General features: G+C 40.4%; 1 long non-coding RNA gene across 1 annotated transcript in view; it reads right to left on the bottom strand.

Annotated features, from left to right (window-relative positions):
- Positions 1–4,409: 4,409 nt before the first annotated feature.
- LOC134346359 (uncharacterized) overlaps positions 4,410–26,662 on the bottom strand; it is a 39,961-nt gene continuing 17,708 nt past the window's right edge. The window contains exon 3 of the long non-coding RNA XR_010017918.1: positions 4,410–5,069. This is a non-coding gene — a long non-coding RNA (uncharacterized LOC134346359). The remainder of the gene's footprint in view (positions 5,070–26,662) is intronic.

Below are 26,662 nucleotides of genomic sequence, written 5' to 3'. Positions count from 1 at the left end.
TTGGAGAATTTGTTGTGAAAGGATTTAAGTTGCATTCGTCCATATTTTAGGATTGAATTTAAATTTGTAGACATACTGACCTGAAAGTAAACTGAATTTAACCATATTACTTAATAGGAATTCAATTAGTTTTCTAACTAACTAGAGATAAATAAAAAGGAAAGCTTAGTCTGTTAACTTTTAAATTGAGAATAACATTAGATCTAGTTAGTTAGAGGAATTGGAGTAAAAAATGAATCTCACTGTCTCACTCAAATGAATCTCACTGTTTCTACCTAAAAAGGAATTTGGTTTTCATTTGATGTCTGAGATTTGGAACCTAATTCAGAATGTTGGAATTTTGAGTTGTTCTTCCTCGTGTAAATATTTTGTGTTTAATGCTATTTTTTATGAACAAAACTTACCTCCAGAAGTGTGTGTTTTCTATTCACTACCTCCTTCTGATACCTAGATGTTTTGATGGCCCGCTAGCACCCAAGGTAGTACGATGTAATTTTATTTTCACATAAAGACTGTGGCAGCCAGTCACATGAGATAAGACAAGCACTCCATAGGGTGTTACAACTGGAATGGGAAATCATTTGGAATTATATATCCACAATCAAATTGATACACCATCTAAAAGAGGTCAACTTTATTGTCACGTGCACAAGTACAGGTTCAGTACAATATAAAAAAAATTGCTTGAAGAGGCAACACAACAAAATACTGAATATACTGCAAGTTATATGACCATAAGACATAAGAGAAGAGTTAGGCCATTCAGCCCATTGAGTCTACTCCGACATTCCAACATGGCTGATTTACTACTCCTCTCAACCCCATTCTCCTGCCTCCTTCCCAGAATCTTTGACAACCTTTAGCACCCTTACTAACCAAAAACCAGAACCTATCAATGGAGCCACTTTTGTTTAATATAATTCCTAACAGATCCATTATATCTTTCTTCTTCAATCTTTTTATTAAGTTTCAAAATTAATAAACATAACAATAATGGTAATGATGCAAAGAGATTAAGATTACATTAATAATGGTTAACATGTACAAGCACAGATTCCAAGTAACAAATGTAGTTTAGCCTCCCAATCTCTTAGTAACTAACCATGAAAAACATATTTTATATAGAGAAAATAAACCCTAAACTAAAAAAAAACAACTAAACTAAAAAAGACAAAGCTTGGGCTGTCATATTACAATGGCTAAAATTATTATTTGTTGTTAACTCCACTCCTCTATACATGAACAAAAGATTATTATAAAGGATTCAGAAAGGGTCAACTTACATCGTATGAAAATATTGAATAAATGGCCTCCAAGTTTCTTCAAATTTAACCGAAGGATCCATAATACCACTCCTAATTTTTTCCAAGTTTAAGCATACTGTCGTTTGGGAAAACCATTGAAATATAGTAGGGGGATTGGAATCTTTCCATTTAAGTAAAATGGATCTTCTGGCTATTAATGTAACAAATGCAATTAGACGACAAGCTGACGAGGATAAATGACTAGAGTCTATCACTGGTAGTCCAAAGATTGAAGTAATAGGATGAGGTTGTAAATCAATACGTAGAACTACCGAAATAATATCAAAAATATCTTTCCAATACTTTTCTAGAAGAGGACAAGACCAGGACATATGTGTCAAGGAAGCTACTTCAGAATTATATCCATCACAAACAGGACTTATATGGCAGTAAAAACGAGTTAACTTATCCTTGGACATATAAGTCCGATGAACCACCTAAAATTGTATCAAGGCATGTCTGGCACACATTGTGGAAGTATTAACTAATTGAAGAGTGTTCTCCCATTTCTGTGTAGGTAAAGGTATCTGAAGTTCTCTTTCCCACTCATTCTTAATTTTATCAGATGTACCTAGACGTATTTTCATAATTAAATCATAAATAAATGATATTAAACTCTTCTGATAGGGATTTATACTTAAAATTTTTTCTGTAACTTCAATTTGATGTGATATTGGAAAGGTAGGTAAAATAACATTCAGAAAGTTTCTAATCTGTAAATATCTGAAAAAGTGTGATCTAGGCAAATTATATTTATTAGACAACTGTTCAAAAGACATAAAACAATCATCCATGAATAAATCACGAAAACATGTTATTCCCTTTGTTTTCCATAAAAGGAAAGCTTGATCAATTCTAGACGTTTGAAAGAAAAAAATTAGATATAATAGGACAGGATAAATTTATTCAATCCAAAAAATTTACAAAATTGAAACCATATTCGTATTGTATGTTTAATTATTGGATTTATCATTTGTTTATTCAATTTAGTAAGTGCAAAGGGAAGCGCAGCTCCTAAAGTAGAAGCCAATGAAAACCCCTGTACAGACTTATGCTCAAGGATCATCCATCGTGGACATTGAGTTTCATCCATATCGAATATTGAATATTGAATATTAATTGCCCAATAATAAAATCTAAGATCTGGCAAAGCCAAGCCACCTTCCTTTTTTGATTTCTGTAAATATTTCTTATTTAATCTAGGATTTCTATTCTGCTATATATATATATGAAGAAATTTTAGAATCAATAATATCAAAAAATTTTTAGGGATAAAAATTGATACCGCCTGAAATACAGTTGCATGCAAAAGTTTAGGCACCTCTGGTCAAAATTTCTGTTACTGTGAATAGCTAAGCGAGTAAAAGATGAACTGATTTCCAAAAGCATAAAGTTAAAGATGACACAATTTTTTATTTCCTTCTTTTCCAGTTTCAAAATAACAAAAAAAGTAAAAGGGCCCGAAGCAAAAACTTTTTTTATTTCCTTCTTTTCCAGTTTCAAAATAACAAAAAAAGGAAAAGGGCCCGAAGCAAAAGCTTTTTTACAGACGGTGTGATGTTTGCTTCCAGGATTTGCTGGTATTTAATTGAATTCATTCTTACCTCTACTAGTGAAATGTTCCCCATGCCACTGGCTGCAACGCAAGCCCAAAACATGATTGATCCACCCCTGTGCTTAACAGTTGGAGAGGTGTTCTTTTCATGAAATTCTGCCCTCTTTTTTCTCCAAACATACCTTTGCTCATTGCGGCCAAAAAGTTCTATTTTAACTTTATCAGTCCACAGGACTTGTTTCCAAAATGCATCAGGCTTGCTTAGATGTTCCTTTGAACCTTTTGAATAGAACTTTTTGGCGGCAATGAGCATAGGTATGTTTGGAGAAAAAGGGTGCAGGATTTCATGAAATTAAATAAATCCTTAAGCTTCTTAGTAATTTTAACACCCAAATAAATAAAATAATCAGTAACCAATCTGAATGGTGATTGTCTATAAATTGAGACTTGCATATTTAATGGGAAAAGCACGCTCCTATTAAGATTCAACTCGTAACCAGAAAAACTACTAAATTGAGCATGTAGTGTTATTACTGCAGGAATGGATTCTCTGGCTTAGAGATACTGTATATAGTAACAGGTCATCTGCATATAGTGATACTTTATGCATCCTATTCCCACGAATAATGCCAAATATATTGGCTGAATCACGAATAGTGATTGCCAAGGGCTCCAGGGAAATATCAGGCTCAAGGGACAGCCCTGTCTTGTACCTCAGAAAAGCCTAAAAAAACAGGGATCTTTGATAATTAGTGAATACAGAAGCCAAAGGTGTATGATATATCAATTGGATCCAAGATATAAATTTTGGGCTAAAATTAAATTTCTCAAGCATATTAAATAAATATCCCCACTCACGTTTATCAAACGCCTTCTTGGCATCAAGCAAAATAACACATTCTGTAGTCTAAGATGAAGTAGTGTATACAATGTTCATTTACCATTAAAATAGATATAATAGATCCATTATATCTATTTTGACCGATTTAACAGCTGTCCTCTTCACCTAATTATGGCACTGTGATTGATTATTAAAATTGATATCCTTTGAAACGATAACCTTAATTTGACTGCATGCTACTGACCGTTTAAATGTTGTAAATATTCCACTAAAATTAATACTGCTATCAAATCTAAGGGCTGAAGTAATATTTTCTAATCACAGTTTCAAGGATCCAGTTACTGAATGCTGTGCATACCACTGCTGTCAAATTAATTACTGACATCAAAGGACTTTAAGTATAATTGATGCTGTCTATTGTATCTTTAATGTCAGATCCCAACATGAATTAATTGCAGCATTACGCATTATACAAAACTACAATATTCCCAGGTGCAAGCTTGGTGAAATCTAATCAGATTCTTTCTACATATATTTTGTAACATGTGCTTCATTCACCAAGGTTGCCAGATTCCAGTCGTGTGAGCGCAGATAGGAGCAAAAGAGTAATTTCTTGGAGAAGATAACTTTTACAGTAGAAGTCATGGAATTTCATGGAAAAATGTTAGGCTGCTACATTTTCACAAAAGCATTAATATATTTTAAATGAGCATTTAATGTGGCACTCAGCTAATGGACTTGTGTCACAGTGTCACAGGTCCTATGGCGTCATGAGGAAGGTATCTCACAAAGAAGCCAATTAGATTGTCCCTATTTTTCTTTATCCCTGTACATAAAATTTCACAGTGTTTGCGAAACATTCCCATGATTCGGTTATACAACAGCATTTTCTGCACTTCAAAGCATTTTTCTCTGTGTCATGAAGATGTTTACGAACATGTAAATTGGCATCATGTGAAAATGCTAAGCATTCTCCATTTCAGAGCAGTTTTAAGAGTAGAAATAAAGAGCTTCTGTTTTCAAACTTTGGAAACACAAACAGAGAAAAAATTGTAGAGAAACAATTTGATTTCCCAAGCCCTGCTGTTGAAATTCATTGAATTCTAGAGAACTTGCATAAATAGAGAAATATCTCTACTAATAACAATACTGATTGTACAGACACTGAAACTGATGGATGGAAAAACCTTCAGCTCTTTTTTGCCCCACTGTCAATGTTGGTTTTTACAGTGGTGTTATTATTTTGTGTGCGCAATCTTTTACCACACCCAAATTTCTGATCTGGAGGATGATTTGCAGCTTGGATGACACTCAGCATGAAGAGAGGAGGAGACTTCCTTCACGGCTGGCAAGTCTTTAAGCGAATTCACTGTGGGGTAGAAAAATGGAGACTTGAGTGACTGCCGATACCTCAAAATAGATCAATATATACATTGCTGGAGGAACATAGTGGGTCAAGCAGCATTTGTGGAGGAAGAAGGATGAACAACATTTCAGGTCAAGACCCTGTATCGGTCATTATAGATGGGCTTGTTTGTCAGCATAGACATGGTGGGCTAAATGGCCCTTATCTGTGCTGTACAGCTAAGTGACTCTATTACTTCAAAGACATGCTGATTAGTAGGTGATTGCAACCTATCGCTTGTGTAGACAGATGGTAGAGGAAACAGAGTGAAGATGATAGGTGTGTTGAGCAAACTGGTTTCAGCAAGATGAATGAGATTAATGGGGTTGCTGTGAAATGATTTCCAAATATTTCATGACAAATATAAAACATGAAAAGTTTGCCCTTCATGGCCTTGAACAAATTCAAAGATTCTGTTTCCCACAGCTCTCCAGGGTATAGAATTCCAGAGATCCACAACAAATTAACTGTTAGAGAAACTCAGCAAGTCGAGCAGCATCTGTGGGGGAAAAGGAATTGCTGGTGCATGAGGTTGAAATCCTGTATCAGGACTCAAAACACTGACAATTCCTTTCCTACCACAGATGCCATTTGACTTACTGAGCTCCTCCAGCAGATTGCTTGTAGCTCCAGATTCTAGCATCTGCAGTCCCTTGTATCTCCAAAGTTTCACAACCCATTAAGAGAAGACATTTTTCCTCATCTTCATCTGAAAAGATTGATTCCTTGTACTGAAGCCTTCTGCTTCTAGATTCCTCCTCAAAGAGAAATATCCTAACTTAATCAAAACACTTGTAGCCCCCCTGGCCAGCTTCGGGGTCACTCGGCTCACTGTCGTCTAGGGAAACAGCCCTCGGCCCTGCCAAGCTGGGTAATTAGTTTGTGTGGATGTTGTGTGATGTACCCCGCCCTGTCCAAATAGCAGACAATACACCAGATATGATTAAATAATTTACAGTTTATAGATATTACTGGAACTATATAATTAATAGAGAATAAAATATAAAAGGAAAATAAAAGGCGCCACACTTATCAAAGTTCAATCTGTTCGTGCACAAACAGTTGGAGCTCAGGACCTTCTTCTTCACCCTGCGACCCCTCGGACCACCTCGACTGGCCGCCTAGGACCAACAACGGTGCTCAACCAGACGCTCCACACGAGCCCGTCTCCATCTCCTCTACTCGCCGAACGCCCCGCTCGGGGTCCGACCCCGTTAGTAGACTCACAGCACCTGGTCCCTCCTCTGTCTCTCTCTCTCCTGCCTTCTCCCCCAAAACCCCGCGCATACAATATCTTACCGATACACCAAAAACATAACAACTATCGCAATTGGTTCATCTTCTTATCAGTAACGTGGTTCAACAAACTGCTGGCGAAAAGGACTTTCTCAGCAGTTAACATAACAAAGAAGCCCTTTCAATTATAACATAACACAGAAGCCATTTTAATTAGACTACGCAGTGACATAAAAAAAAGAAACCCCCTTACACACTCCAAAACCTGCATGCATCAAGTAAGATACCTTTCTTCTATCCAAATACCAATGACTGTAAGTCCAACCAGGCCAACTTTCATTCTTCGAATCAGTCTGATGAACCTTCTCTTAAATGTCCCACCAACCCTTACCAACTTTTATTGATGTACCATAGAAATCATTCTATCCGGATGCATAATGGTTTGGTATGGCAACTGCTCTGTATATGGCTGCAGGAAACTGCTGAGTTGTGGATACAGCTGAACTCATCTTGGAAACCAGCCTCCTCTCATGGATTCTGTCCATAATTCTCGCTGTCTCAGTACAGCAGCCGGCATAGCCAAAGACCCCACCCACTCTAAACATTCTCTAAACATCCTTACAAAAGCTTGAAAGGACGTACCACTAGGCCGAAGGAAAGCTTCTTGGGGCCCTTCAACAGATTTCTTGTATAATGAGATGGACTCTTGGCCTCACAATTTACCACTTTATGACTTCGTACTTTACTGTCCACCTGCATTGCACTTTCTCTGTAGCTTTTACAATTTATTTCGCATTTTTATTGTTTTACCTTGTTCTACCTTGATAAACTGTGTAATGATTTGATTTGCACAAACAGAATGCAAGATAAACTTTTCATTGTATCTTGAAACGTATGACTTCAATAAACTAATACCAATACCATTGTCAATACAGGCATCGTTCCACAAGAGAAATAAGAAAAGCTTTGTTTCTGTTTCTATGCCTCCATTTACAAACTAGCTTGTCAATTACTTATGTAAACATCCGGGCCGCTATCTCTGAGTGGTGAAATCAGTTTATATGTCTTACTAGTGTAGTCATGTTAATGTGTTATTGACATTGTTGAATTGCAAACCTGGAGCCATCCACATTCTTGTCAGTTTAATTTCACTATGCTCTCCTTATACACTGTAGAAATTTACATATTCCATACAGAATGAGGCCATTTAGCCTAAGTTAGTGCTAGCTCTCAGAGAAGTCCATTAATCCCATTCCCCCACTGGCATCTCTGCAATGTATTTTCACTCACATGCCTGTCAACATTCGCGGCTAGCCCCAAATTTCCTGTCACCCAACCACATAATGAATAATTTGCCGTAGCTAGTTAAATTACTAAGGTTCAAGATTCAAAGTTCCAAGTAAATTTATTATCAAAGTGCATGTATGTCACCGTATACAACCCCGAGATTCATTTTCTTGCGGGCAATCACAGTAAATACAAGATATACAATAGAGTCAATGAAAGACCACACCCAACAAGATGGACAACAACCAATGTGTAAAAATTAGATCCTTCTCCAGTTCATCATCCAGCCCCGACAAGGAGTTGAGGATGCCATCGTCTACCTGCTGAACCGTGTCTACTCCCACCTGGACAAGCCAGCGAGCACTGTGAAGTCATGTTTTTTGACTTCTCCAGTGCGTTCAACACCATCTTCCCTGCTCTGCTGGGGGAGAAGCTGACAGCGATGCAGGTGGATGCTTTCCTGGTGTCATGGATACTTGATTACCTGACTGGCAGACCACAGTACGTGTGCTTGCAACACTGTGTGTCTGACAGAGTGATCAGCAGCACTGGGGCTCCACAGGGGACTGTCTTGTCTCCCTTTCTCTTCACCATTTACACCTCAGACTTCAACTACTGCAGAGTCTTGTCATCTTCAGAAGTTTTCTGATGACTCTGCCATAGTTGGACGCATCAGCAAGGGAGATGAGGTTGAGTACAGGGCTACGGTGGGAAACTTTGTCACATGGTGTGAGCAGAATTATCTGCAGCTTAATGTGAAAAAGACTAAGGAGCTGTTGGTAGACCTGAGGAGAGCTAAGGTACCGGCTACCCCTGTTTCCATCCAGGGCGTCAGTGTGGACATGGTGGAGGATTACAAGTACCTGGGGATATGAATTGACAGTAAACTGGACTGATCAAAGAACACTGAGGCTGTCTACAAGAAGGGTCAGAGCCGTCTCTATTTCCTGAGGAGAGTGGGGTCCTTTAACATCTGCCGGACGATGTTGAGGATGTTCTACGAGTCTGTGGTGGCCAGTGCTATCATGTTTGCACTTGCGTGCTGGGGCAGCAGGCTGAGGGTAGCAGACACCAACAGAATCAACAAACTCATTCGTAAGGCCAGTGATGTTGTGGGGATGGGACTGGACTCTCTGACGGTGGTGACTGAAAAGAGGATGCTGTCCAAGTTGCATGCCATCTTGGACAATGTCTCCCATCCACTACATAATGTACTGGGTGGGCACAGGAGTACATTCAGCCAGAGACTCATTCCACCGAGATGCAGCACAGAGCGTCATAGGAAGTCATTCCTGCCTGTGGCCATCAAACTTTATAACTCTTCCCTTGGAGGGTCAGACACCCTGAGCCAATAGGCTGGTCCTGGACTTATTTCATAATTTACTGGCATAATTTACATATTGCTATTTAACTATTTATGGTTTTATTACTATTTATTATTTATGGTGCAACTGTAACGAAAACCAATTTCCCCCAGGATCAATAAAGTATGACTATGACTAAATATAGTGAACATAAGGTGCAGAGTCCTTGAAAGAGAGTCCATATGGTGTGGGAAAAGTTCAGTGCTGGGCGAGTGAATTGAGTGAAGTTGTCCCCTCTGGTTCAGAAACCTCATGTTGAGGGGTAATAACTGTTCCTGGACATGGTGATGTGAGTCATGATGCTCCTGTACCTTCTTCCTGATGGCATGATCAAGAAGAGAGCATGACGTGGGTGGTGGGGATCCCTAATGATAGATGCCGCCTTTCTGTGACAGCTCTCTGTGTAGATGTGCCCAATGGCGGGAAGAGCTTTAGTTATGAAAGACTGAGCTATATTTTTGTAGGATTTTCTGTACAAAAGCATTGGTGTTTCCATGCCAGGCTGTGATGCAACCAGTTAAATTACTCTCCATGACACACCTATAGAAGTACGTCAAAGTTTTAGATGACAAACAAAATCTTCTTAAACTTCTAAGAAAGCAAAGGTGCTCTCATGCTTTCTTCATAATGGCACTTATGTGCTGGACCCAGTACAGATCCTCTGAAATTATAGCATCGAGAAATTTAAAATTACTGACCTCTCCACCTCTGATCCCTTGATGAAAACTGGCTCATGGGCCTCTGGCTTCCTCCTCCTTATTAATAGTCATCTCCTTGGCCTTCCTGGCACTGAGTGAGTGGCTGTTATTGTGGCTCCACTCAGCCAGGTTTTCAATCTCCATCCTATATGCTGATTCATCACACCCCTTTGACTCGGCCAACAACAGTGGTATCGTCGGCAAACTCAAATATGGCATTGGAGCTCTGCTTAGCCTCATAAGCGTAAAAGGAGTAGAGCCGAGGCCTAAGCACATAGTCCTGAGTGCATGTTTGCTGAGGGAAATTGTGAAGGAGATGTTGTTGCCAATCTGAGCTAACTGGGGTCTGCAAGTCAGAAAACAGATCCAGTTGCTCAAGGAAATATTAAGGCCTAGGACTTGAATATCTTATTGATTAGTTTTGAGGGGATGATATTATTGAATGCCAAGCTGTAGTCAATGAAGAGCATCCTGATGTATGTATCTTCGCTAACTAGATGTTCCAGGATTGAGTGAAGAGCCGATAAAATGGCATCTGCTGTTGACCTGTTGTGACATTAGGCATTTTGGAGAAGATCAAAGTTGCTTCTTAGGCAGGAATTGATATGTTTCATCAACCTCTCAAAGCACTTTTTCACAGTGGATGCAAATGTTGCTGAATGATCACTCCTGGACCTCTTGTATTTAGCTTGGTCACCAGACCTGAATGCCACTGATCGGGCCCTCAACAGACTGCAGATCTCATGGTCCATCCAGGGCTTCTGGTTAGGGAAGGTTCTGAATAATTTTGTGGGGACACGCTCATCTATCACTGATTTTATGAAGCCTGTGACACCTATGGCACATTCATTCAGATCCACAGATGAGTCTTTGAGCATATCCCAGTTCACTGACTCCAGGCAGTCCCATAGCCACTCCTCAGCCTCCCAGGACAACCTCTTTGTTGTTCTCATCTCTAGAGCCTTGCTTTAGCCTCTGCCTGCATGCAGGTAGGAGGAAGATAGCTAGGTGATCGGATATTCCAAAATACATTCTTGACATGGAATGGTAGGCATTTTTAATGGTAGTGTAACAGTGGTTGAGTGGATTGGGACCTCGGGGGCTGCAGGTGATACGTTGATGATAAATGTGGCAAGTACCGTTATATTTTTGGAATATGAGAGGAGACTAGAGTGTCAATGAGAAATCCACATGGTCATGCAAGTAGATTGGGTGGTAAATGAGTCATCTGGCATGCTTGGCATTATTGGTTAGGACATTGAGTAGAAGAGTAAGGAGCTTCCAGCAATATAGGCTGCCTTTGGAGCACTGTGTGCAATTGTGATCACCTCTCTCCAGGAAAGATGTGGAGGCTATAAAAAGAATGCAGATGAAGTTGACCAGGATTAGAGAATATGCTATACAGAGAAGTTGGATAAAATAGGGTTTATTTTCTCTGGAGACTGACGGAAGACCTGATAGAAGTTGATATAATTATGTGAGGCATGGGCAGACAGCCAGGATCTTTTTCCCAGAGTAGAAATGTCAAGTACTATAAAGCATGCATTTATGATAAGAGGGGAGAAGTTTAATGGAGATGTGTGTGGCAAGTTTTTTTACATGGAGACTGGAAGAGGCTACCAGGGTTAGTGATGATAAAATAAGACAGTGGTATTTAATAGACTGTGAGGTAGACACACAAATATGTAGGGAATAGAGGGATATGGGTTTTGACCAAGCAAAAGGGATTTAGTTTAATTTGGCGTCATGCACAACACTGACATCGTGGGTCCAAGGACCAAAGTTCGAAGTTCAAAGTGCATTTATTATCCAAGTATGTATACATTATACAACCTTGAGAGTCAACTCCTAACAGGCAGCCACATAACGAAGAAACCTCCCCAAAAAAAGATAAAAATGGAAGACCGTTGAACACCCAACATGCAGGGTGTTAGAAGCTGCTGTGTATCTACCAGTGACTCTGTCTCTCCAGTAATATCATCCATGCTACAACACAGAGAAAGAAAAAAAAATGCAAAGAAAAACACAGTCCTTTTGCTGCACTGTTCTGTGTTCTTTTCTCTGTGTCACTGGAATAACACACATCTCCACAAATACAATACGCAAGATCACATTGAAACCCAGATCTACTATCGGACAGGAGGTACAGGAGCCTGAACTGAGCCACACTCAACATTTAAGGAACAGCTTTCTCACCACCTTCATCAGATTTCTGAAGGGTCCGTGAATACAATGTTGTTATTCCTCTTTCACGCTATTGAATCTGGTTTTGTATTTTATAATAATTATTTTATCTTGTACTGCAGCTATTAATAACAAGTATCGTGAAATATATCAGTGATAATAAACATAATTCTGATTCTGGTTCCAATTAGGTCTGCGGAGCTGTATGGCAGCAAGATTCAGTCCTGTGCCATTGAGTCATCCTTGAAAGACTACCATGTATTCAGGAGATGACAGATCAGATTTTAATCACAGCACAGAAAAAATCTTCCCCACGCTCTGCCCCCATGCACCATAGACTCACTAAACATGTAAACCAGATTATGAAGAAGCACAGCAGGCAGCTAAAGAAAATATCTACACGAAGCCAGCAGCTTAAAAAGGCATTCTTATAAGGACAGCTGACTGGTGAGAGTTCTGGATATACTTTCAATAATTATCAAGGAGACTACAATATATAAATAATTATCCACAAACTCAATATGTGGTGTCTATGTGAGTTCACTCGGAAATTCACAATGCAGGATGAAGGCCTTGAAAAGCAGTGACCTAGTGGGCCCCGCACCTGTGATATATTGCCTTTGCAAATTACTTACACTAGGCTACTTGGTAAGCAGGGTGAGTATTAAATTTTCAAGCAGGCATAAATAACAAGGGTGGATTTACTTGAGCTATATTTCATTAGCATGGAAATTAGTTGCCATGGAAAATTTCAAACCTCTCAGTGCGAAAAAAAATGCTTGACCAACAGCTGATTAGCAATCCTCAGGTAGGCTTACTTTAACATTACAATTCAAAGTTGGTTTTGCTGTTAACCTTACTCTGCAGGGAATAAAATGTTTGTAGAATATTAACTGATTGTGCAGAGTACCAGTTCTCAAAAAGAGTCCTTCAGCCGAAAAAAAATCCTGTGTTTCTTTAAAGTGTTGAGATAGAAATTTAATATTTAGCCTTATCCTTTCAGAAATATGTGACTGTGATGAATTTATAAATTTTAATCAGTTTATGAACTAGCAAATAAATAAACTCTCTGGCTGAGAAATTTCATGGGAACGATTGAGAAAATTTACTTCCTCTGATAGAAGATTCTGGAGAAGTGGAATATAACTTAAAAATCTGAGCTGGGCTGTTGAGGTAATGTTATGGATTGGTTCCTCACACAAAAGGTTTCAAAAACCTAGAACTTCCTTCCTCCCAAAAACCTAAGGTTGGGACAATGGAAATTTTTAGTTCTGAGATTGAAGCATTTTTGGAAGTTTTAAGTGTTGAGGGACTGAGGCAGGTAATTGAGGCTGAGATTCATATCAGCAAGGAATGAGCAGACCTTGGTTGAAAGATTTGCTGCAGACCCTGTTTCTTTGCAAGTTTGTCACCAACTGTGTTCCAAACACAAACATGAAGATCTGTTCCCTAAGTTTTGATCTTTCAAGAATATGATTACAAAAAAAAACAGAATAGCTGTTCAGCTCCACAATTCACTTTACCCTTAAATCCACTTTCCCACTTGATTTCTACATCATTAAACTTTGGCAGCAGCCACAGCCTTGAACATACTTGAATGTTGAGCACCATGGGGCAGACGTTCCCCTCATACCATCCCAAACTTCCCTTTTTGTTGCTCTGCTCTCCCCTCCAACTCTCCCCAACCCCCTTGCTCCCCTTCCCACTCCTTCCCTTTCTCCTCCATCCCTCTCCCAACTCTCCCCTTACACCTCCTTCCCTAACCTTCTCCATCTCTTGTCTTCCTTCTCCAACTCTATTTTATTTATTTAGAGATAGTGTGGAGTGGACCCTTCCACCCCTTCAAGCCACACCACCAATTAACCCTATCCTAATCATGAACCAATTTACACTGACCTATTAACCTACCCATTCCATCTTTGGACTGCGGGAGGAAACCAGAGCACCTGGGGGAAACCCACACATTCCACAAGGACATAAAGAGACTGGCTCCGGAATGAACTCCAAATTCCGGAATGCTCTGAGGTGTAATTGTGTTGTTCTTACTGCTCTACTACTGTGGCACCCAAAGTCTTTCCCCCATGTCGCCTTCTTTCTCCTCCCCTGCCTCTCCCCCTCCAACTCTCTCCTTCCCCCAATTTCCTCAACCCTTCCTCGTCTCTTGCTATATTGCTCCAACTTCCCTGAGGTATCCTCCCTCCTCCTCCCTCCTTCTTCCCCCTCCAACTTTCCCCGTACCTCAGCTTTATTCATTCCCCCTCTCTCTATGCTCTTCCCCTCGCTTTCCCTCATTTTCTCCCTGTATCCTTCTGCTTTGAGTAATTTTCTTCCCATCTCACTCCAAGACAATGCATCCCAACCAACTCTGCCCCTGCATCTTTAAATTATCTCACCAGACAAAACAACCTTCTGCAATCCTTTTCACTTCTACACCACAATTAAGTGTTTACTGTCTATGTGCCAAGCCTCACTGGTATCAACCCGCCAACTTTTCCTACAATACATCGACAACTGTATTGGTGCTTCTTCTTGTGCCCATGAAGAACTCATCGACTTCATCAACTTTATCTCCAACTTCCACCCTGCCCTCAAATTTATCTGGTCCATTTCTGACACCTCCCTCCCCTTTCTCGATCTCTCTGTCTCTGTCTCTGGAGGCAGCTTATCTACTAATATCTTTCATAAATCCACTGATTCTCACAGGTACCTGGACTATATCACTTCCCTCCTTTGACGTGTAAAAATGCCATCCCCCTTCTCTCAGTTCCTCTGTTTCCATCACATCAGCTCTCAGGATGAGGCTTTTTATTCCAGAACTAAGGAAATGTCCTCCTTCTTCAAAGAAAGGTGCTTCCCTTCCTCCACCATCAGCGCTGCACTCAACCGCATATCCTTCATGTCTCACACGCTTCCCCTTGTCCCATCTTCCAGCCACCCTACTAGGGACAGTATTCATCTTGTCCTCATCTACCACCCCACCAGCCTCTGTGTCCAGCACATAATTCTCCGTAACTTCCGCATCTCCAATGGGATCCCACCACCAATCACATCTTTCCCTCCCACCCCACTTTCTGCTTTCCTCAGGGATCGCTCCCTATGTGACTCACTTGCCGATTTATCCCTCCCCACCGATCTCCTTCCTGGCAATTATCCTGGCAAATGGAACAAGTGCTACACTTGCCCCTACACCTCCTGTATTACTATAAATCTGGGCCCCAAACAGTCCTTCCAGGAGAGGTAAGACTTCACCTACCGTGATGAGGCCACACTCAGGTTGGAAGAGTGTGGCCTCATATTCATTTATATTCCATGTGGGTAGCCTCCAACCTGATGGCATAAGCATAGCTTTCTCAAACTTCCGGTAATGGCACCCTTGCCCCTCACCATGCCCCATTCCTATTTCCCTCTCTCATCTGATCTCCTTCCTTGCCTATCACCTCTGCCTGACGCCCTTCCCTTTCTCCCTCCCGTAGCCTTTTATCTCTTTTTCCAATCAACTTCTCAGCTTTTTACTTCACCCGTCCCTCCCCTCACAGTTTCCCCTATCACCTACAACATCGTACTTCTCCCTCTCCTCCCCCACCTTCTTATTCAGACTTCATCTTTTCTCTCCAGTCCTGATGAAGGGTCTCAGCCCAATGCTTTGACTGTTTGCTCTTTTCCATAGATGCTGCCTGGCCTGCTGAGTTCCTCCAGCACTTCGTGTGTGTTGATTAAATGTTTAAACTTCTGGCCTTATACACATGCAGACTTTCTAATACTCCAAAGAAAAGCTCAGTCATCGAAGTGTGACTCAGAATTCACCGGAGAGTCAAGCCCCAAAATGAATTGCAGTCTCAGATAGAGGTCTTTATTCCATAAAGTCCCATACTAGATATTGTAATTTTATTTTGCAAATATGTCCCTGAGAATTTTGTCACTATGCAAAGGTTAAAAGTTGATGCTTTTTAAAAGACCATTGAAACTTTAAAAAATGCTTATCAAAAGTTTATAATATGCCTCGCTTGATTACAAAGGAATGTGAAAAATACTTACAAAGCTTCTGTCTCTAAACTGTTAACTCATAAACTGACTTAATGGGACTCTCAGTTTACCGATAATGCACCTAATCAGGTGCTGGGATGAGCTCAGTGCATTTAGTTCCTGCTGCCACAATCTAATTGCGACCTACTGCAGATGTGACAATCTGTACTGAAACCCAAGAAGAAAGCAAAAAAAGTACTCAGGGTTGTAACTTAACACATTCAAATGCCTATATTATCAACAAAAAACAGTTTATCAGATTCCCTGTGACTCAGGCAGGCTTAATTTAATGACTGCAAGTGCCCTGCTCTCTTTGAAGCGTCACCTCAGCTGAAATCACCGCATTGTAAACGTCAGGACATTTTGCACACAGGTCAAATAAACTTGGTCGTTCACTGTGTAGCATTTCCATCAGCTGGTACAGGATATCGTGTTAAAAATGAGCGAATTCACTTCAGTTGTATCTAATTAGAACTTGATTTTTTCTTTTTTTTGTTCCTTCTTTTGTTTTTCACTCATGTCTTCCCAAACATTGGTTATCAAGTATGCACATATGAAGCTCCTGACTAATGAAGACAGGTGCATGATACTTGCACAGCAAATGTCAAAGGGATTAAGTTTTCCATGTTCACACGTCACTGAATGCAGGAGGTGAGAAAATCTGCAGATGCTGGTAATCCAACACACACAAAGTGCTGGAGGAACTCAGCAGGCCAGGCAGCATCTATGGAAAAGAGTAAACAGACAATGTTTTGGGCCAAGACCCTTCATGATGAATTTTGTGTGTGTTACTGAATTTAGGAGCAGCATTAGGAAGGCAAGCAGTTTAATTGGCTTTACTAGAAGATTGTATGAGTATAGAGGTCTTGGAGCAATTTTCTTAGCTCTTGATATGACTGCATCTGGAATCTTTCGCAGAATTTTAGTCTCTTCTAAAAGTACATACTTTCCACAGAATGAGTAAAACAAAGGTCTTATCTTGTGAGGGAAATTTCACTGTATGAAAGTTTGTGTAGGCCAAATCTGTATTAGAGTTATAGAATACTTTAGCATAGAAACAGGCCCTTCAGCCCATCTAGTACATGCTAAACTATTATGCTGCCCAATTCCATTGGCCTGCACCCAGACCATAGATTTCCATACTCCTCCAATCTATGCACGTACCTATCCAAATTCCTCTTAAATGTTGAAATTGAACCTGCATCCACCACCTCCACCAGCAGCTCATTCCACACTCTCACCACCCTTTGAGTGGAGAAGTTCCCCTTAAATGTTTCAGCTTTCACCCTTGGCACATGACCAGTGGCTCTGGTTTCACTCCACCTCAGTTGAAAAGCCTGCTTGCATTTAACCTTTTATACCCCTATCTCCTGTATACCTATATTAAATTTCCCCTCATTATCCTCTGCTCTTGGGAATTAAGTACTAACCTATTAACTTTTCCTTATAACTCAGGTCCTCAAATTCTGGCAGTCTCCTTGTAAATTTTCACTGCACTCTTTCAATCTTATTGATATCTTTCCTGCAGGTAGAACTGCACACAATACTCCAAATTAGGCCTCACCGATGTCTTATTCAACTTCAACATAACATCTCAAGTCCTGTAATCAATACTTTGATTTATGTATTCACTAGCATTTAAAGGAATGAGAGATATAATTAAACTTGCAACCTTTTCATAGAACTTGACAGCCTGCAGGGGTACCCAATGCTTTTTTTTGTGCCATGGAGCCTTACCAATAACCGAGGGGTCTGTGAAGCCCAGGCTGGGAGCCCCTCTCGGCCTGGGTGCATGGAGGATGCTACAGTTGTCTGACAAGTCTAGAGCCAGGGGTCGCCGTCTCAGAATAAAGGCGGGTCTTTTTTTTCTTTGAGTAGTTGCTCAATCTTTGAAATTCTCTACACTAGCGAGCTGAGAGCACTCGAACTTGGAGGTAATTCAAAATAGAGACTGGCTAATTTCTGGATGTAGAGGAAATCAAGAGAAAAGACAAAAAAATCTTGAAAATGCCATTAAAGCAGAACGTCACACAAGATCGTAATGAATGATAAAACAGACTTGAAAGGCTAAAAGGCTTCTTCTTGTCTTCAGTTGTTACATTTGTATAGACCATAAGACCATAAGACATAGGAGCAGAATTAGGCTATTTGACCCATCAAGTCTGCTCCGCCATTTGATCATGGCTGATAGACTGTTCTTATGTTTGGTGCTTTGTATTTCCAAACCTGAGGCAAAATGACTAATTTAGGTCCATTTGGAAAATTTGCCTGCACTTGGGTTAATCTGACCTGTTTGTGACCTAGCCAACAATTCCTGAAGAGATTACCACCCCCAAATTTTTTTTAAAAGCACTGGAGTGTGCAAACAGGAGAGGCTGAAGGTATTTCTGTGTGAATTCTTTTTAGCGAGACTTATGAACACCCTGTGACTACCCAATACACATTAATTATGACAATGCCATTATTGTATATTTAACAATATGTCAAATATACACTTTATTTCAAATTGTACATCTACAGAATGTATCTTTATATATTAACTGTTAATATTATTGTGTTAATATTATTTTATATGCTGTCCGTAATATACATGCTGTGTTTTGCACCTTGGTCCCAGAGGAATATTGTTTTGTTTAATTGTATACATCTGCGTAGTTGAATGACGACAAATATCAACTTGAAGTTGAAATTGAATTTTCACCAATGTGAAGAACATTCCCAGACCCATTCCTGATCACCTCGTGGTCCATCCTGACAAGTCGGTGGTGGGGAGGCGGGTGGCTGATGTTGTCATAGCAACCGAATTTGATGCCATTTCTCTGACAGACTCTGTGACCTGAACATGCTTCTGCACCTCGAGCAGAAATACAGTGCAGTGACTGAGGTAATAAATAGAGGGGGTGTGGTGGGAGGGTAACTAGAATGGTTGAGCAGATTAACTGCCTGGAGGAAGAACATTTTAAGATGGTGTGATTTTTTTTTTTGTTTGATTGTTTTAATAGCCATATAGGTGTTTTGCAGAAGTCAACTTTTGGAAGATAACTTGAAATTAAATACTTGGTAACTAGCATGGGCAATTGTAGTTAGTTAGGTGCCACGGTTGCATTGCAGTTAGAGCGACATTATAACTGCTCAGAGTATCAGAGTGTCGGAGTGTCAGAGTTCAATTCAGGTGCTGTCTGCAAGGACTTTATATGTTCTCCTCATGAACAAGTGGGTATTCTGGTTTCCTCCTTCAGTCCAAAGATGTAATGGTTGATAGGTAAATTTGTCATTGTAAACATTGTAAATTGTCCTGTGATGAAGGTGGAGTTTAGGAGGGTTAATAGCGCCTAACGGCAACTCCTTTGCTTGCATCTTCGGAAACAGCTCTATTTCCATCTTCATCTAAGCAGAAGACTGGTGTGTCCTGGGAGATGGAAGATCTAAGGCTATGTGCCCAGAGACCTGAGATCTTTGGGCACAGAACTCGGAAAAAGCGATGCAACAGACTTTTAACTTCGTAAACCAGTGAGTTTGTTATGTCTCCCATCTTGCTGTGAAATAGAGACATCTCTTTCTCCCTTATTAGGGAGAGAGAGAGAGAGAGAGAGAGAGCCTGTGGTATGTTGAATCTTGGGTGAACAAGTAGTCTTTGGAGTGCTGCAAGTCTGTGTCTTTGCTGTTGCCTTGCTCACGCTTGAGTGCTCGGTGGTGGGTACTGATGCTTCCTTTTACCAGTGGCGGGGGGAGGGGGGATTGCTGCTTGCTGCCGCTACATGCGGGAGGGAGAGGAGATGGGGGAGGCTTTGGGGTTCTAACATTTAACTGTCATTCATTCTTTGGGGGCACCCTTTTGGTTTCATGGATGGTTGTGAAGAAAAAGCATTTCAGGATGTACTGTATATTGTATACATTTTTCTGACATTGAATGTACCTTTGAAACCTTTGATAAGGCTAGGGTTAAATAGATGGGTTGCTGGGCAGCATGACTCAATGAGCCGGAAGGTCCTGTTCCATGCTGTACCTCTAAATAACTAAATAAAATAAAAGCTGAGGAGAAGTTCTGAATAATAGGTTTTTTTCTAAAATAAAGCATTGAGGGTGAAAGAAACAAATTGCAGCTAAATTTAAACTGATTTTGGATGGAATGTTGTTTTCTATATTTTGATTTAATCTTCTTAGTCTGTCACTGATCAGCAGGGATCATGGGAAAAATTAACCAGGCACCTAAATAAAGAAGGAAATTTAAATCAGGGCCTGGTACGATCTGTTCACATTACATGGTTAAACCTTATATTCTGCTTTCATCTCTCCCTCCAAGCAGACCTTTATTGAGTCAAACATGTGCCCTTTTGAATTCACGGCATACTTCTGAGGCAAACAAGCTGGAAGTAAATGCTTCATGACAATATAGTACCAATCCAGAACAAGTTCTCCTTCAAGGCTGATTGGCTGTCCTACAATTTCATTAACCCACTGGTGAATTTTCTGACAAAGGCCTGCATTTTTGTGTGCATCGGCAGAGAGGGTTGAAACAGTCCCTCCCTGACAAAGTGACATAGTTTGCTGGCTGTTCAGTCCTGTATATGCAGAGAACTAATTAGCAATAATAAAGTCTGTGAGATCGGCTTATTCTGCTGATGAAAGATTAGACCAAAAACAAATTGACATCAAACATTTTGGGTACAGAATATTGCAGATTTCTATGGTTGATAAATCCATCTATCACTCTGCCTTACTGAAACTTTTGTCTTTAATTCTCTGATGTTCCTTTCTTTACTCAGACTGTTCTCTGTTATGGCTTATCGTGTCATTTGTCATTGACCTACTGACATTGAATTATCACAATGAGCACCTGGTGCTGGAATCTGGCCCAGTTCAGGTCCACAAGCCTTCTTCTCATTCAAAAACCAACGTGTCAAAAGTTTGTGTCAGCCTGGGCCACTCTGTGGACTCAGGAATTTCCTCTTTTGTTGCCTCTGCAAGAAGAAAAGGAAAATCTGTTCAGTGACACTCATAGCTTTCTGAGAGTGGTCAAAAAGTCAATATTAATCAACTTTGGCCATCTCACCTTCAAAATACTTGTTTATTGTGTCATTTAAAACTACAGTCAATGGTGCAGTACTGAAGTGCAGTGATCCAGAATTGTTTATGGAATCTTGAACCAATGGCATCGATGAGAAAAAGCACATCTGAATTTTGAGCCTGGGCCTGAATACACTTCTGGGCAGTTTGCCAGAATTGGAAATGGAGTTGTTTTACTATTGTCACATGCACCATGATACAGTGACAAGTATCATGGTGTCACTGTGATACCGTGACACAGTATCACAGTATGCTTTGAAGTGACCCATCAAAGCAGATCACTTCATACATCGAGGTAGTAAAAAGGGGAATGGAAGAAGACCATTTATGCCACTACATAAATTCAAAATATTCTTCTGGAGTTATGAATCAAAGCTCAGCTACAAGATAGATGATGAATAATGTAGTCATAGTCACAGTCATGCTTTATTGATCCCAGGGGAAATTGGTTTTCGTTACAGTTGCACCATAAATAATAAATAGTAATAGAACCATAAATAGTTAAATAGTAGTATGTAAATTATGCCAGTAAATTATGAAATAAGTCCAGGACCAGCCTATTGGCTCAGGGTGTCTGACCCTCCAAGGGAGGAGTTATAAAGGTTGATGGCCACAGGCAGGAATGACTTCCTATGACGCTCTGTGCTGCATCTTGGAGGAATGAGTCTCTGGCTGAATGTACTCCTGTGCCCAATCAGTACATTATGTAGTGGATGGGAGACTTTGACCAAGGTGGCATGCAACTTAGACAGCATCCTTTTTTCAGACACCACCGTCAGAGAGTCCAGTTCCATCCCCACAACATCACTGGCCTTACGAATGAGTTTGTTGATTCTGTTGGTGTCTGCTACCCTCAGCCTGCTGCCCCAGCACGCAACAGCAAACATGATCGCACTGGCCACCACAGACTCATAGAACATCCTCAGCATCGTCCGGCGGATGTTAAAGGACCTCAGTCTCCTCAGGAAATAGAGACGGCTCTGACCCTTCTTGTAGACAGCCTCAGTATTCTTTGACCAGTCCAGTTTATTGTCAATTCGTATCCCCAGGTATTTGTAATCCTCCACCATGTCCACACTGACCCCCTGGATGGAAACAGGGGTCACCGGTACCTTAGCTCTCCTCAGGTCTACCACCAGCTCCTTAGTCTTTTTCACATTAAGCTGCAGATAATTCTGCTCACACCATGTGACAAAGTTTCCCACCGTAGCCCTGTACTCAACCTCATCTCCCTTGCTGATGCGTCCAACTATGGCAGAGTCATCAGAAAACTTCTGAAGATGACAAGACTCTGTGCAGTAGTTGAAGTCCGAGGTGTAAATGGTGAAGAGAAAGGGAGACAAGACAGTCCCCTGTGGAGCCCCAGTGCTGCTGATCACTCTGTCGGACACACAGTGTTGCAAGCACACGTACTGTTGTCTGCCAGTCAGGTAATCAAGAATCCATGATACCAGGGAAGCATCCACCTGTATCGCTGTCAGCTTCCCCCAGCAGAGCAGGGCGGATGGTGTTGAATGCACTGGAGAAGTCAAAAAACATGACCCTCACAGTGCTCGCTGGCTTGTCCAGGTGGGCGTAGACACGGTTCAGCAGGTAGATGATATCACATCATAAGACCATAAGACCATAAGACATAGGAGTAGAATTAGGCTTTTCAGCCCATCTAGTCTGTTCTGCCACTTTATCATGGCCAATTTATTATCCCTCTCAACCCCATTCTCCTGCCTTCTCCCATAACCTTTGATGCCCTTACAAATCAATAATTTATGAACGTCCACTTTAAATGTACCAAGCGACTTGTCCTCCACAGGCAATGAATTCCACAGATTCACCAACCTCTGTTAAAGAAATTCCTCCTCAATTCTGGTTCCAGACTCCCCTATGATAGGAAACATTTTCTTCACATTCACTCTATCTAGGTTTCTAGAGTTTATAGAGAATAGTGTGAAAAAAAAATCCACGGAGTGGCAGTTCTGTGGGTGAAAATGCCTTGTTAATGCAAGAGGGCAGGGGAGAATGGCCAGACTGATTGAAGCTGACGGGAAGGCCACAGTAACTCTAATAACCTCATATTACAACAGTGGTGTGCAGTAAAGCATCTCTGAATGCACATCATGTCGAACCTTGAAGTGGATGGACTATATCAACAGAAGACCACAAACATAAACTCAGTGGTCACATCATTAGATACATGAGCCCTGAGTGTATTGCCATTCCTTTGCCATCAGAGGGTCAAAATCCTGGGACTCGTCTGGTGTGCCTACACCTCAAGGACTGCAGTGGTTCAAGAAGACTGTGCAGATTTCATATTCAGATTGTATACACACACACACACACATACACACCTCCAACTGCAGGACAGGCCTTGAAGTCTCCAGGTTTCAGCCATCGGGCTTTGACTTTGGGACTTCTAATCGACCTTTGGGCTTCATTGCCATCCTCCCAGAGGCACAATGGCAGCTTGGGATAGGTAATTAACTACAGGTCTAGAGTGTGAAATTCACATGCCTTGAATAATTTTTTAAAAATGGCACTGACCCAGGCCTGCACCATCTGACTGCACAATCAGCTACCTGTTTTCAAGTAAGCTTATCCTTCATGGCAAGTTCTGGTCACTACACTTCAAAAAGAAGTCAAAGAATTTCAGATGCTGAAATCTGAATACAAAACTGAAAATTTTGGAAACACAACAGGTTTAGTACAAAGAGAAATAGAATTATTTTAGAGAAACAGAATTATTTCAGGTCAAAGAATTGATGAAGGGTCTTTCACCTGGAACAGTTCTTTATGCATTGATGTTGCTCGTAAATTGTTTGGACTTGAGGTTGTGATTCAGTGCAATGTAAATGCAAGACTTCTTGACTTTTATTTTAAACTTACAGTGCTGTGCAAAAATCTTAGGCACCCTGGATTTTTTATATGGTTTCAGATGGTAAGGCCTCTCAGAGTCTTGATCTCAGCATCGTCAAGACTGTCTGGGATTACGCGGAGAGGCAGAAGCAAGCGAGACAGCCAAAGTCTGCAGAAGAACAGGGGCAAGTTCTCTAAGATGTTTGGAACAACCTACCAGCTGATATTCTTTTAAAACTTCATGTACCTAAGAGAACTGATGCCATTTGAAAGGCAAAGGGTTGTCACAACAAATATTAATTTGTTTTAGTTTTTATGCTATTTACAGCCCTTCATAGTATTTTTCGTGATTTATAGGTTTTTCCTTTCATTATTTTTGAAAACATCTTTGCTTTACAGAATTTTTTTACGTGTCTAAAACTTTTGCATGATACTGCAAATGTGTGAAAAAGAATATGTTGTCGAATGGCATGAGGTTGTCAATGTAGAACCTTGGAGAGCAAAAATTTGGTCAACGGTTCTCAATATTGTGAGACCAGTTGCCATTTGTAGTTATTTCCCACACATTTTTTTCTGTTGAACTCATTATTCTCTTTTAGTCCCTGTTACCAGCTCTGCAGGTCCAGTATCATTTTTCATCAATTCAGAGAGTTGCCCTTTGTTCTGATAGATTTGTTGTGATCCAAAATGCATTTCCTTAATTGTTATTACCTAAAGCCAAATCAAAACACTTCAAGCACTCTCAACATTTTCCCCACTGCAGAACTTTTTAAAAATATACAGCCTATAACTGAAATGCTGTCTTGTCACTGCTACCTAAGAGCCTCAGGACTGCTTCCACCAGGTTCAGGAATAGTTACGACCCCTCAACCATCAGGCTCTTGAATAAAAGGTGTAACTGACTCAACTTTACTTGCCCCATCATTGAAATATTCCCACAGCCGATGATCTCACTTTCAAGGACTCTTTGCTTCATTATCTCATGTTCTTCATATCTATTGCTATTTATTTATATTAGAATTTGCACAGTTTGTTGCCTTCTGCACTCTGGTTGAACTTCCTTTGATCCTGTTATCGATATTATTCTATAGATTTGCTGAGTATGCCCACAGGAAAATGAATCTTGGTGTATGTGGTGACATATATGCACTTTGAAAATTATATTTACTTTGAACTTTGAAGTAACTAATTGATGTGTTTATCATTGAGCAAGATGTGCAAAAGACAACAAACACAATTTAACTTGATTGACACATCATAAAAATCAGTGTGTACTTTGCATCTATCACTTTCATAACCTGCTCTCTTAACCCCTTGCAGATGTTAATTTTAGGGATATATTTGATCTAAGTTTAAAATATTCATGAATAGAACATTAGTCCAAATTTTCTACTCAAGGACGTTGAAGCAAGAGTAAGCCACTTGACTTCTTGAGCTTGATCTACTGTTGTTTGATATCATGGTTGATGTACAGTAAGTCCATAAGACATAGGAGTAGAACTAGTCCATTCGGCCCATTGAGTCATCTGCACCATTCCATCATGGCTGATTTATTATCACTCTCAACCCCATTCTTCTGCTTCTCCTTGTAACCTTTTGTCACCCTGACTAATCAAGACCCTATCAACTCCAACTTTACATATACTCAATGACTTGGCATCCACAGCCGCCTATAGCAACAAATTCCACAGATTAACTGGCTAAGGAAATTCCTCCTCATCTCTGTTCTAAATGGACATCCCTTTAGTCTGAAGCTGTACCACCTGGTCCAAGACTCACCCACAATCGGAAACATCCTCCCTACTTCCACTCCATCCAGATATTTCAATATTCAATAGGTTTTAATGAGATACCCCTTCATTCTTCTAAACTCCAATGAGTACAGGCACAGAACCATCAGGCACTCCTCATATGCCAACCCTTTCACTCCAGGAATCATTATCATGAACCTCCTCTGGGCCCTCTCCAATGCAAGCACATTTTTTCTCAGATAAGGGGCCCAAAATTGTTCACAATACTCCAAGTGTGGTCTGACCATTGCCTTATTAATACCTCAGAACTATATCCTTTGTCTTATGTTCTAGTCCTTTCAAAATAAATTGTAACATTGTGGTTGCCTTTCTCACCATCAACTCAGCCTGCAAGTTAACCTAAAGCAAATCCTGCACAAAGGCTTCCTTTGCACTTCCGATTTTTGAATTTTCTCCCTCTTTAGAAAACGGTCTATGCTTGTATTCCTTCTACCAAAGTGCATGATCACGCACTATATTCCATCTGCCACTTTTTTGCCCTTTCTTTTAATCTGTCTAAGTCCACCTGCCACTCCCTGCTTTCACAGCACTATTTGCTCCTCCACCTATCTTTGTATCGTCCACAAACCCATCAATTCTGTCATCTGGATCATTTACATATAATGTGAAAGGAAGAGATTCCAAAACTGACCTTTATGGAACTCCACTTATCACTGGCAGCCAACCAGAAATGGCTCTATATATTCTCATTCATTGCATCCTGCCAGTCATCCAATCTTCCATCCATGCCAGTAACTTTCCTGTAATACCATAGGGTCTGGTTAAGTAGACCCATGTGTGGCACCGTGTCAAATACCTGCTGAAAATCTAAATAAGCAACATCCATTGACTCTCCTTTGGCTATCTTGCCTGTAATTTCCCCAAAGAATTCCAACATATCTGTCAGTTAAGATTTCCCCTTACAGAAACCATGCTGAATTTGGTCTTTATTATTATGTGCTTCCAAATACCCTGAATCCTCATTCCTAATAATGGACTCCAACATCTTCCCAACCACTGAAATCATGCTAAATGGCCTATAATTTCCTTTCTTCTAC

Source organism: Mobula hypostoma, chromosome 5 (genome assembly GCF_963921235.1).
Source record: "Mobula hypostoma chromosome 5, sMobHyp1.1, whole genome shotgun sequence".
Classification (NCBI taxonomy): Eukaryota; Metazoa; Chordata; class Chondrichthyes; order Myliobatiformes; family Myliobatidae; genus Mobula; species Mobula hypostoma.
The sequence above is the reverse complement of the archived record's forward strand: the minus strand, read 5'-3'. Positions and strand labels throughout refer to the sequence as shown.